The 10,566-nt window shown below is 45.7% G+C and overlaps 1 protein-coding gene across 5 annotated transcripts in view; it reads right to left on the bottom strand.

Annotated features, from left to right (window-relative positions):
* The window catches only part of plxnb2b (plexin b2b), a 109,686-nt gene that overhangs the window by 78,785 nt on the left and 20,335 nt on the right, over window positions 1-10,566 (bottom strand). For 2 of the 5 annotated variants that reach the window (XM_031858645.1, XM_031858661.1), the window contains exon 2: window positions 7,760-7,946. The exons of 2 other annotated variants lie outside the window; for them this stretch is intronic. The gene's annotated coding sequence lies outside the window, so the exon portion shown is untranslated. Of the gene's footprint in view, window positions 1-7,743; window positions 7,947-10,566 lie in introns of all 5 variants that reach the window. One more of the 5 variants, XM_031858654.1, reaches the window with a different exon arrangement.

Raw genomic sequence — 10,566 nt, 5'->3', positions numbered from 1 at the left:
AAGGGGTCTGTCGCCTTGTGTCTCTGGAGATAGTGGGAATAATGAAAAACTCAGCTGGGACTTCAAAGAAAACGGCTGGTCATTTCCTGTGGTGATGGCAGATACGGGCCTACATGTTCAGGCAACAAGCACACACTTAGTCACACATTCCTGCCAGCAATAACGCTGGCCGATGAACACCACGTCCTTTGATAGTACAGCGGAACCAAGAAGAAGGAGAAACGCGTCTTTGGACGTGGAATAGATTTGAAAAGCTTTTGTGTGTTGCTGGCGGAAGCATCTAAGTGCTTTAACCACGGCCTCGGGGTCAACACTTATGCAATGTGGGTGTAATGCCAGAAACCAGCTGGTGACGTTAACCATTTCTTGACACTTTGATTTTTACAAAGACTTCCAATTTTACAGCAGCAGCAACATGTGACCAAAAAAACAACACAACATAGGACAAATAGCTGTCAGAGGGCAATCAGACATGTAAATACCTGTAGAACTTTTGTTGACAGACATGTTGACATACAGTATAATCAATAAGTGTTCCAGTTCTAGTTATCTGGTGTTGTGCTTGGTGGCTCACTGGGATACTTGAATAGAGCAGAGCTATCATTAATATTGTTTGTTACAACTGTCCTTTTTTCTGCTATGACCAGTCAAAACATCCATCTTGAAAAAGGACACTACTACTTGTTTGACATCTCAATTCATTCTATGAATTGATCCATTGAGGGGATTTCCTGAAAAAATAAGGCACTCCTCTGCCTTTGGACTTTGCAGCAACGTCTAACTATAACTTTCTCTCTGGCTATAAATCATACTCGAGTCAGGTATCCGTCCCTCCCTTGTATAATGGCCTCAGTGTTCCCTTGATGCATTACAGAATAATTGTTTGGAATGGCAAGTCCAGTTTTTTCTTTGTAAATTTCAGAAAATATAATACAACACAGTCTTTTTCTTGGTAATTTTGAACCACCCTTCCTCTGAGGTTTCAGATCACTATTTTCACTTCTAAAAGATCTTTATTACAAAAAAAAAAAAAAAAAAAAAAAAAAAAGAAAAAAAGTATGAGGGAAACCTTTTAGGAAATGATGATGGAGATATGCGTGTTGCTCATCCCTGGGTCAATACAGGCAGACGTGTACAAACATGTAGAGGCATCACAATCTGAGTGCTAATCTATGTGTGTGTGGAGGGGGGGGGGGGGCGCGCTGACATAAACAAGCCTGCAGTGGCCATTTCTGGCTGATCCCGTTTCTTATCATATCATCTGCTTCTGTTATGAAAGCCAGACTGCGCTGCAGGAGTTTTGTTATTCTAGGCTTGTGTGTGTGTGTGTGTGTGTGTGTGTGTGTGTGTGTGTGTGCACCCCCAGAAGCACGCTCACGTATGTCTGTGTCCTGTGTGCAAGTCACCACGAGCATGCATGAGACAAGAGTGAACAAAAACACACATCTGGTTCCATTCAGGATGCCTGGAATTCTTTGCCTGCGTGGTTCAGATTACTTCCCGAGCCCCCGTGCCGGCTGCGCAGGAGAGCAGATAAACTATGCCGCTCAACACAATGTCTCGCCTATTCAACACTGGAAGGGTGTAGCTTTGACAAGGACGAGAGGTGAAGCCGAGTTTACAGGCGAGCTGTGGGTGTAGACGAGCCTCGAGCTAGGTAGGCTAATTTATTGCTTCTCAACCATTGCAGACCCTTTATATCCTCACTGTATGTCTAGCTGGAGTGGGTCCTAAGGGAAGGGCACGTTAAAGGTTCTGCCAGCTAGCACCTTAATTTGATCCTAACCCCTTCCATTGATATCCACTGGGAAAAGCCCCAGCAGTAGAAGGCCAGCTCTGTAGAGATCCAGACCAGAGAGACCGAGATATAAGGTCACGTGACTTGAGAGCATTGGTTCAGGCCGTAGTGAAGCATAAGCAGAGCTAAACCACGTGAGGAGAGCAGAAGCACTGATATATGTTCCCCTGTTCACAATCCAACTAAAATAAAACATGTTTATTGTTTTGCTGCGAGAGACCCTATGCGCAGCAATAAAGAACAAGATTATGTCTAAATCAAAAAATAAACCCTTACACACCATGTGTTGTGTTCCACACAACAATCGAGCAATTATTCCTGAACGTCACCTTTCCTTCACATTTCACAGAATGCTTTCCTTCCAATTCCCCCACCCCATTCTCTTATCTCCCAGGTTTGACTGAATGATGTCTTCAGCCAAAATCACCTCGTCTACTCCGGTTCCCCAGGAGATGGAGTGCCAGTGTTGTAGACGATTCAATCAGTGAGAAATGAAAGAGCAGATCACAGACAATACGCTGCGGCCCCATTACCCCCAGTCCTCAGTTACCGCTAGCGACGCTTAGCTCGGGCCCCCACCTAATGGGCCATAATATCATTTTACGCCATGTTCCAGCTCTTTATACTAGCTCTAAACATAACTCTGTCGCCAAGGCACAATAAAAACAGATATATTTCTTTATTACTCCTCACGAAGCATATCACCGGATCCGAGCACCCCTACAAAGGAAACTAATATCTGCAGGAACCCGCTCTTTTCCTTGGCTCATTTAGGGCAGACGCACAATTGTTATTTCATTGAGCTGCACTCTGCCGGCCTCACCTCCCCATGCCGTTCACTCAGAGTCTAATGGATGTTTTATTATAATCAAATGAATACAATGTCTTTACTATAAATAACCTATTGAAAAAGCCATTTTCTCTGCCTAGCAATATGTATAAATGTCCATCACGCCTCAAGCAACGAGCCACATGTTTAATTCAGAGCAGATGCAATTTGCGTGTTGTGTGCTACAGTATGGAGGAAAACAGCAACTTGCCTGCCTTTTACTCACCCTCACGTCCCCAAGCTGCCCCCTTCAAATCACCCGATAATCACACTTTCTTGCATAAAGTCATGCGAGTCTCCGGCAGGTTCATTACTTTGCATGGATTTCAGGAGGAGGAGATGTCACCTGGGTACTCTGCTTTTGAGGCCATTAGCTTGCTTCATCTCATGGGGCAAATGCTGTGCTTGTAAGTCTTGAGCCAGAAGAGCAGAATTTCACTTCAGCGAGGGCGAGTAAATATCTGCAACTAGGACTCATCCCCTACACGGTATACGGTGCCATTGTCCTCTACCCTATACATCATCAGGTCTGACCAGCCTATTTACACTATGGGGATCTGACAAGAGATGAGCAAACACTTGGGCATGAACGTGTGTGTGTGTGTGTGTGTGTGTGTGTGTGTGTGTGTCAAGGCGGAGCAGAAGGGGAGTTGGGAAATCCAATCTCGCACACAGAGGAGCAGAGACAGGCGGGCAGATATGCTCCGGGCCCAGAATAACCCAGGCGGTATCCATGAATGAAATGACAGGATTACAGGGGAATTAGAAAACCTGCTGAGATAGTTGATAATGCCGTTTATGGTTGGGCGTCACACCGCTTGCAGGGGAAAAGTCCAACTGTTTAACTTGTGGAAATATATGGACACGCTTCGTCACCAAGTAGAAAATTGAAGGCCACGGGGTCTCCCTCTACGTTTATGTTTGTGTTAGCTTGACAGACATTAACTCAAATACTTAAGGATTTATGTCAGCTGCATTATTGTGGATGAACCTCTTAAAAATGGGGACAGTAAACATAAGCTCCCCTATCCTGGTTAACAATGGGATTATTGTTACGTCAACAACCCCCATAGATAATAGTAATTACTGCCCTTGCTGCACCACCATCAGGCTGCAACTTTGCTAGCTGACAGCTTGGTCCTAATTACCAAGAACCACCAATTACTGGCTCCATTTCATTATTTATAATGCTCAGCACACCCAAATAAAAGAGACTTCAGTGACTCTGAGCAGTCACATCTCTGGCAGCTGCACAGGAGCATCCGGAGGACCTGCTGAATCATTGTTTCTTAGTTTTTTTCCTGACAATTAGTCAGCATGCAAACACAACATTGCTATTGTCAAGACAAATGAGTAAAAATAGGAAAATGTCAGCAATAGGGGGCTGCCTCTACTTCCTCTTTGCCAGCCACAGGAAGTAATTTAGCTACAAAAGGAAGTGCATTATCATCTCTTCTTTTCCCACTTGCTCCTGCTCGTTTATCTGCCAACAGAGCTGCAGAATCGATAAAAAAAAAAATAAATAAAAAAATCAGCCCTGGAGCCTTTAACTACTAAAACAGTTTGCATGTTGTATCTATTTTCATATTTCATCCACTGTGATATCTATGTTACAATAATTGACTTGTCTGCTGACATGTAAAAGATGCCTCCAAAAATAAAAAAAAACATAAAAACTTTTTTTGTATCTGGCGAGTGTATTCAACCATTCGCACACACACACCGACTTTCGCAGATGTTTCTCATCACCCTCTGCTGCCAAGCGTCGTCCAGTGACGGCTGAGAGGAGGGGAGAGGGGGCTCGGGGCACGGGTGTGAAATTCTGCTATCCCTGCTCCAGTGAATTCTGCAGGAACTTGGCAGATCATTGTGGAGATTTGTATGTCTGTGGATTTGATATGAAACAGTTTGAGAGGCTCGTCTGGAGTCTGTCTCTCTACGTGCCTCCCCTTAAAGTGGGCCGGACTGTTTAGCTTATGTTCCCGTAAAGCCTGACGGCCACATTTCTCAGCCCCCCAAGGGTGCAGATGGACGATTAACTTGGCAGACAGTTCTTATACCATCATCTGAAAGATATACCATTGCAATACTTTGTTGCTCCAAAAAACTATGCCTCAGAGTAAAAAAAACAGCCCATAATCCTCAAATAGGGGAACCACACAAAAACACCTGCATGGTCTTTACAGATTTCTGCAATCATACACCTTGTTGATTAACAAAAGACTATTTCTCTATTGATAACAAAACCTGCTCAAACAGCAGCTCATGCTCAGCAAGCTGCAAAGCATGTAAGGCTTTTAAAGGACAAGCCGTCTCAAAAAATGATTAAGTATGTACAAAAGGAATCTACCGTAACGATCCAAAGCGCTTAGCATTTAGATGACAGTTGTGCAGGGCAGGCTTTGTTTGCAGGGGCTGGAGTGGAGCAGTATATGTGGCCCGGAGGCCGGATCTGTTCCAACTGTGCCCTGGCAAGAAAACGTTCAGCCCAGTCAGCCTCGACAGCTTGGACATTCACAGGGGGCGATGGAAAACTGGAGGGCTGCCCTTCCACGTTGGAGATGGGGGAGCTTGGAGGAGGTGGGGTGATGAGTCAGGAACAAGGTGTTTTATATTATTTTGGTACCGCACGGACATGGCATTTGATAGACGTAGGCAGGTGATGAGGGCCCCGTGTCTGTGTTGGCCTGCGGTGATTTAGGTTTATCATCTGGCAGGTACGTCTGGAGGGCGCTAGCAGCATTTTTAGTTTAGAGTACTGCAATACTTTGGTGATGAGGAATTTAGAAAGCCTGGAATTTAATTATACATTTATCACCGCAGAGAGAACAGAAATGACTGTACAGTTAACGAGAAAAATAAATATACCACATGACCTGGAAGTTATTTAACCTTATAGCAATGAGCTTTAGATTACATGACACATTGTCATTCGACAAATCATTGGGACAATTTCAGTTTCCAAAGAACACAAACATTGAAGTAAGGATCATCACTTTGATTCAGTTTGACAAATGAATTATTCACTCTTATCTCTGGAGATGCAAAGTTAAATTCGGACTAATTTGAAATATCATAGAAAGGACTTTTGATGTTGGACAGCTTTCTTCTCCTCACTTGATTAACATGAACCAAATTCAAAAAGTTATAGTATCGCAGTCAGTAATACTCTAAACAAATTTGGAGCCTTTTTCAAAAACAATATTTTGTATGGGCTTCCTCTTTGAAATATTACGCGTCAAAAGGTACGACTATCCATTAAATGGTCTTGTTTACCAATTTTTTTGCCATTTCCTTCAAAGAAACACATTTAAAAAGGTAAACTAAATGAGCATCTCCAACACAAATAAGAATGTGGAGCTGCAAAGTTGACTGCATCGATTAATGTTAAGTTTCTAAAAGTAACACGGCAGATAAAGGACGACAAAAACAAGAGATTTGTTTGCTCTTGTGCAAATTCATTCGTCCCCAAGAACCTCTTCGCACCGGGGTGGTGCCAAAGCAAAGCCTCATGGGAGAAATGACTGACACCTCCTAATCCTCAAGGATACCAAAAAGCATGTCATTACCATGACATTTACACTATCTTCTGGGATGTGAGATGAAGCGTGGGAACAACAAAGGGACAAAAACAGTGAACAAAACTCTAAAAATAGGATGAGTGCATTTTTAATGTGCTGTGTTTTCAGTCGCAAGTGTAGCTCGAGTCTCCACCCAACTTCTATTAATTCAGCACAGCTAGGACAACCACCTGGGGTAGCCTACATTTCAAATGAGCCATATTTTGCGTTTCTTTAACACCAGCGGGCAGGCTGGCAGACATACTGGAGGAAATGTGATGGAAAGTGGAGCACAAGAGTTATGACCTAAGCAAGCGGCTGATTATGGAGAAGATGAGTGAGAAAAGAAGTCGCCTGTCAAGCTAAACCCTTCACAGATGGACGAGTGAGGCACACTAAGAAAACCAGCAAGTCCTGAGGCTTTGTGGCAGCTTTGGGTTTTAAAGTACACCGCAGAAACCGTTTAGGAGGAAATGATGAACAGTGAATAAACCCAAACATAGTATATACAGTACATCTTGTGCAATTACATGTTAATATTCCTCACCTTTTCATTCACCTCATTGACCGAGTGAATCATGGTTAAACATGGTCGTGTTCCAACTCTTCAGTGAAGTATGAACAGAAGAAGCTTTTACAGCTGTCTATATAAAACGATTATATCAGCAGTTAATTGCAGGGGATCTTCATTTAATGAGCATCGGAGCAAATTTAATTACTTGCCGCCCTTAATAAACAAGCACAGAAACCTACCGGTGTGCAAATAAAGTTTTGACAGAATATAACTTACCCTAAGCTGTAGGCCAGGACTTGACTTATAATTGGACCATTGTTTCCTGACACACAAACACACAGTGTTGACCATTTACTGGCCAGCAATGTTCCACTTCTATGAGCGCAATCACAAAAAAAAATGTGTTTTCATTGGTGTACTGTGGTACTTGGGGGCTGACCCTTGCCTGTGTGTCTCCCCGGTGGGATGGTTAGCTATTGCCCCACTCCCTTCCCTCTGCTTTGTACACCCTATCTGCTCAGTCCGTTCCCCAGAGTTCACTATCGCCCTGCTACCTCTACTCTCGTACTGACAGCCAAACAATGGGAGCCAGGACTGCCCTAACGAGTAGAAAGTGGAGGCTCTATTAATTAGAGGCACCCCCACCCCTCCATCGCCTCCAACTCCTGTTAACTCAGAGCAGTGTGGTACAGCTTGGCCGGGCTGGGACTGTTGGGCTCATAGTGAGAGAAATAGGGGCTGGAAGTTGTTGGGGTTTTTTTTCTGGCAGTTGGCCAATGGGGGACCGTAGTAATTGCCCGGATCCCACAGTGGCAAGTGATGAGAAAGAGTGTGAGGGAGGTAGAAGCCTAGAGAAGTGAGGAAATGCTAAGAGCCAATGTGGTCTAGTCTAGCAAAAAGAAAATACAGTTTGGGAAGGAAGAGACATATAGAAGTGATTCAGAGAAAAGTCAGAGCCGGAGGACTCTTCGTTGGGTGAAAATAATACAAGTAGAACGAAAACTGGACAAAGTATTGGGAGTGTAAAGGAAAATGGAATGACCTCGGGTGCTACTCACTAGGGAGTCGCAGACAGGGGTGCAGTGAGCGTCTTGGCTGTTGGAGTGGAACAGAACAGGGTGCAGCAGCGGCTGCACAGTGGGCCCTCGCTGGACACTTCAATCACAGGCAGCCGGAGCCCCGGGCAAACTTGGCCAATTAGCCGCACACTGCTGCTGACCCCCAGCTTCATTAAGGGCCCGGGCTCTGGATCAGGGGAGAGGGGGAGGAGAGGATTAGGGAGAGAGAGAAAGAGAAAGAGTGAGTTAAAAGCATCAGCACTGGCCAGGTTTGAGAAGACACACATGCACGCTAGAGGTGAAGCTCAAGGTTGCAGGTAAACACAATCAACTGTGAGAGCACCCCATACCACACATGTACACGCATGGTGTATTACACCCCCCACCTCCCTGGTAGTGGTGGTGGTGAGGGGGTTAGAACCATGAAGGCCAGAGGGCGTAGCGACCCCCTTCTCTCCCACACCGCTGCACTGACAGCAACAGGTGTGGTGGCCAGCAGACATGCAATTACCAGGCTGAAAAATCTGCTCTTTGTGACAGAGACAATGGCAGATTAGAGGGAAGATCAGAGCTTGCGGGTTAGAGAAGTGGGAGGAGAGGCGAGAGACGAGGAAGAAGCGGCAAATATACAGACGACTGAAAGTCCCCGGAGAGGAGATGGAGAGAGAGATTTCCAGTCCGCTCTTTTCATCGCAAATCCCTCGCCGGCAAAAAAAAAAAGCAGATCAAAAACCAACACATACAGTAGCTATGACACACCTGTTGTTCTGCAGTACCAACGTACACGCTTTGGTGGTCTGGAGAGACCTCACGTACACGTGTGCACAACAATGAGACAAAGGAGAGGGTAAACTGACAGCATCCTATTTCAATTCAGATTGGGTGGGGCTGTTTGGGTGCTTTGGGACAGGTTGCGCTCAATGAGGCCTGACAGAAAGACTGTTTGGTGTATGCGTGTGTGTGTGTGTTTGTCTGCATTACATGTGTGCATATCCACCTGGGAGCTCTGCTTGCATCAACCTTGTGATGGAAACCAGGGTGGGGGTAGTAGCAGATTCATACTCCCTTTTCCTCATTCTCCCTGCTCTCCGATTACGGGCCTTCGATCAGGCTAAAGTAATGTTTGCGCGCTTTGCCGCCTGCGTAGCAATAAGTGCTGTCAGAAACCTTGCATGCTCGGGTGGAGAGGAGATACTGGCCCTTTATTTAAAACAAGTCGAGGATAAAAGATCAATGGCCCAATTCAGGCCATGAATTGGAGGGAAAAGTTCACAAACATAGTGGGATATTATGAGAGGGAGATGCATGTGTGGACGGGGAGAACGGAGAGCGAGGGGGCATCTAGCTCATCTGTGTGCTAGTGGCTTATTGATCGGTGGAGACACAGCTCCCAGCCATTCATCACAGGCCACTCAGGCCCTTAGATAACTCCTATGATAGTGCCCTGCTACTGAGCAGCTGCAACTGGTCCAATCCATTATCCTTTAAAGTAAGGCCCCTAGCCTGGGAACAGGCATGGTGAGGCAGCTGGGTGAGAGGCTGGAAGGAGGGCTGGAATGGAAATGGAAAAGACCAGGCCTTTGGATAGGAGCCTGAGGCTAGTGTATACAACGGCAGGAGCCGGGGATTGAAGGGCCAGGGCTTTACTAAAAATGGTGCCCAAACAGCCACGACAGAGATGAGAAACTGTCTGTTTGCACCAGTTGGAGGGGGGAAGAAAATGTGACGGCGCTATTGTTTCCATTTCTCGGCCAAACAGTATTAGCAAAGCTGTTTTATAGCAGATAGCACACAAACTATCCGAGCGACAGGCAGCTCTGAAAATTGCTGAGTGGCTCTGTGTGTATGCGAGTGTGTGGAAAGAGAATTCCCAGATTGGGCAGGTGGGGATCAGCCATAATGAGCCATGCAGGGAGAGAAGAGAGGGAAGGGGGTCGGAGTGAGGGCAAAACAAAAAAAGAAAAGAAGGGAGGAGGCCAAAGAGCAAGGGAGAATGACAGAGTGAGAATGATGGAGACGGGCTCGGAGCCAGAGACAAGGCCCCAAAAGAGCAATTACAGGAGCTCCAGAGAAGGTGTAGGCCCAGCCCCCAGGCATAGTTTCACACAGTACAAAGCCCTGCCAGACATGCACACACACCTAAGAAAAACTTCTGATGAGCAAAAGACAGACATGGACAAAAAAGGAGATGTTAGGTTGAAGTCAAAACAGGAAAGAAGCATGAGGTGGGAGTATGTATAAACTGGGGTTCATCTCAATCCAAAGCATCCCCATGCCTTGCTCCCTTACACGTTTTCAAAGCAGCATTCTGTTCCAGTCGAAACCTGTTCCCTTAACAGCATCGCTTGAAACAAAAGCTGAAACTGCGGGGCTGAGGTCAGTGTGAGCAAAACTTTCAAGTCGATTGTCCTCCATGTGGTGAGGGCTAAACAAAACTGAAAAGTCTGGGCAGCCTCACACCATGGTGCCCGTCACAAATACGAGTCCGAAATGGTTTCTGAAGGCAACCGTTGCCCCACATCGCCCCAACTCCACCACTTAAAGGAGAACGACGGGCTGCAAAGAACAAGCGAGAATGACGGGAGAAAAAAAACAGGAGAGAGAGATGTGCAAACAGATAGGGGGAGGGGAAATTAAATTAAGAGAAAAGTTCTCGCGCACCGGTATGCACCATTGATTTCCTATTCTCTTGGAAACATTTAATGAGCTTAAATAGGAGCCTCGTTTGACACTGCCACGGTGACTCGGAGGAGCCTCCCAGTGAGAGGAAATCGTTCAGCAGCTGTGACGGCTACCAGAGGGGGGGG

Source organism: Anarrhichthys ocellatus, unplaced genomic scaffold, assembly GCF_004355925.1.
Source record: "Anarrhichthys ocellatus isolate YVR2014 unplaced genomic scaffold, GSC_Weel_1.0 scaffold2, whole genome shotgun sequence".
Taxonomy (NCBI): Eukaryota; Metazoa; Chordata; class Actinopteri; order Perciformes; family Anarhichadidae; genus Anarrhichthys; species Anarrhichthys ocellatus.
Note: the sequence above shows the minus strand (reverse complement) of the source record. Positions and strands in the feature narration are given on the sequence as shown.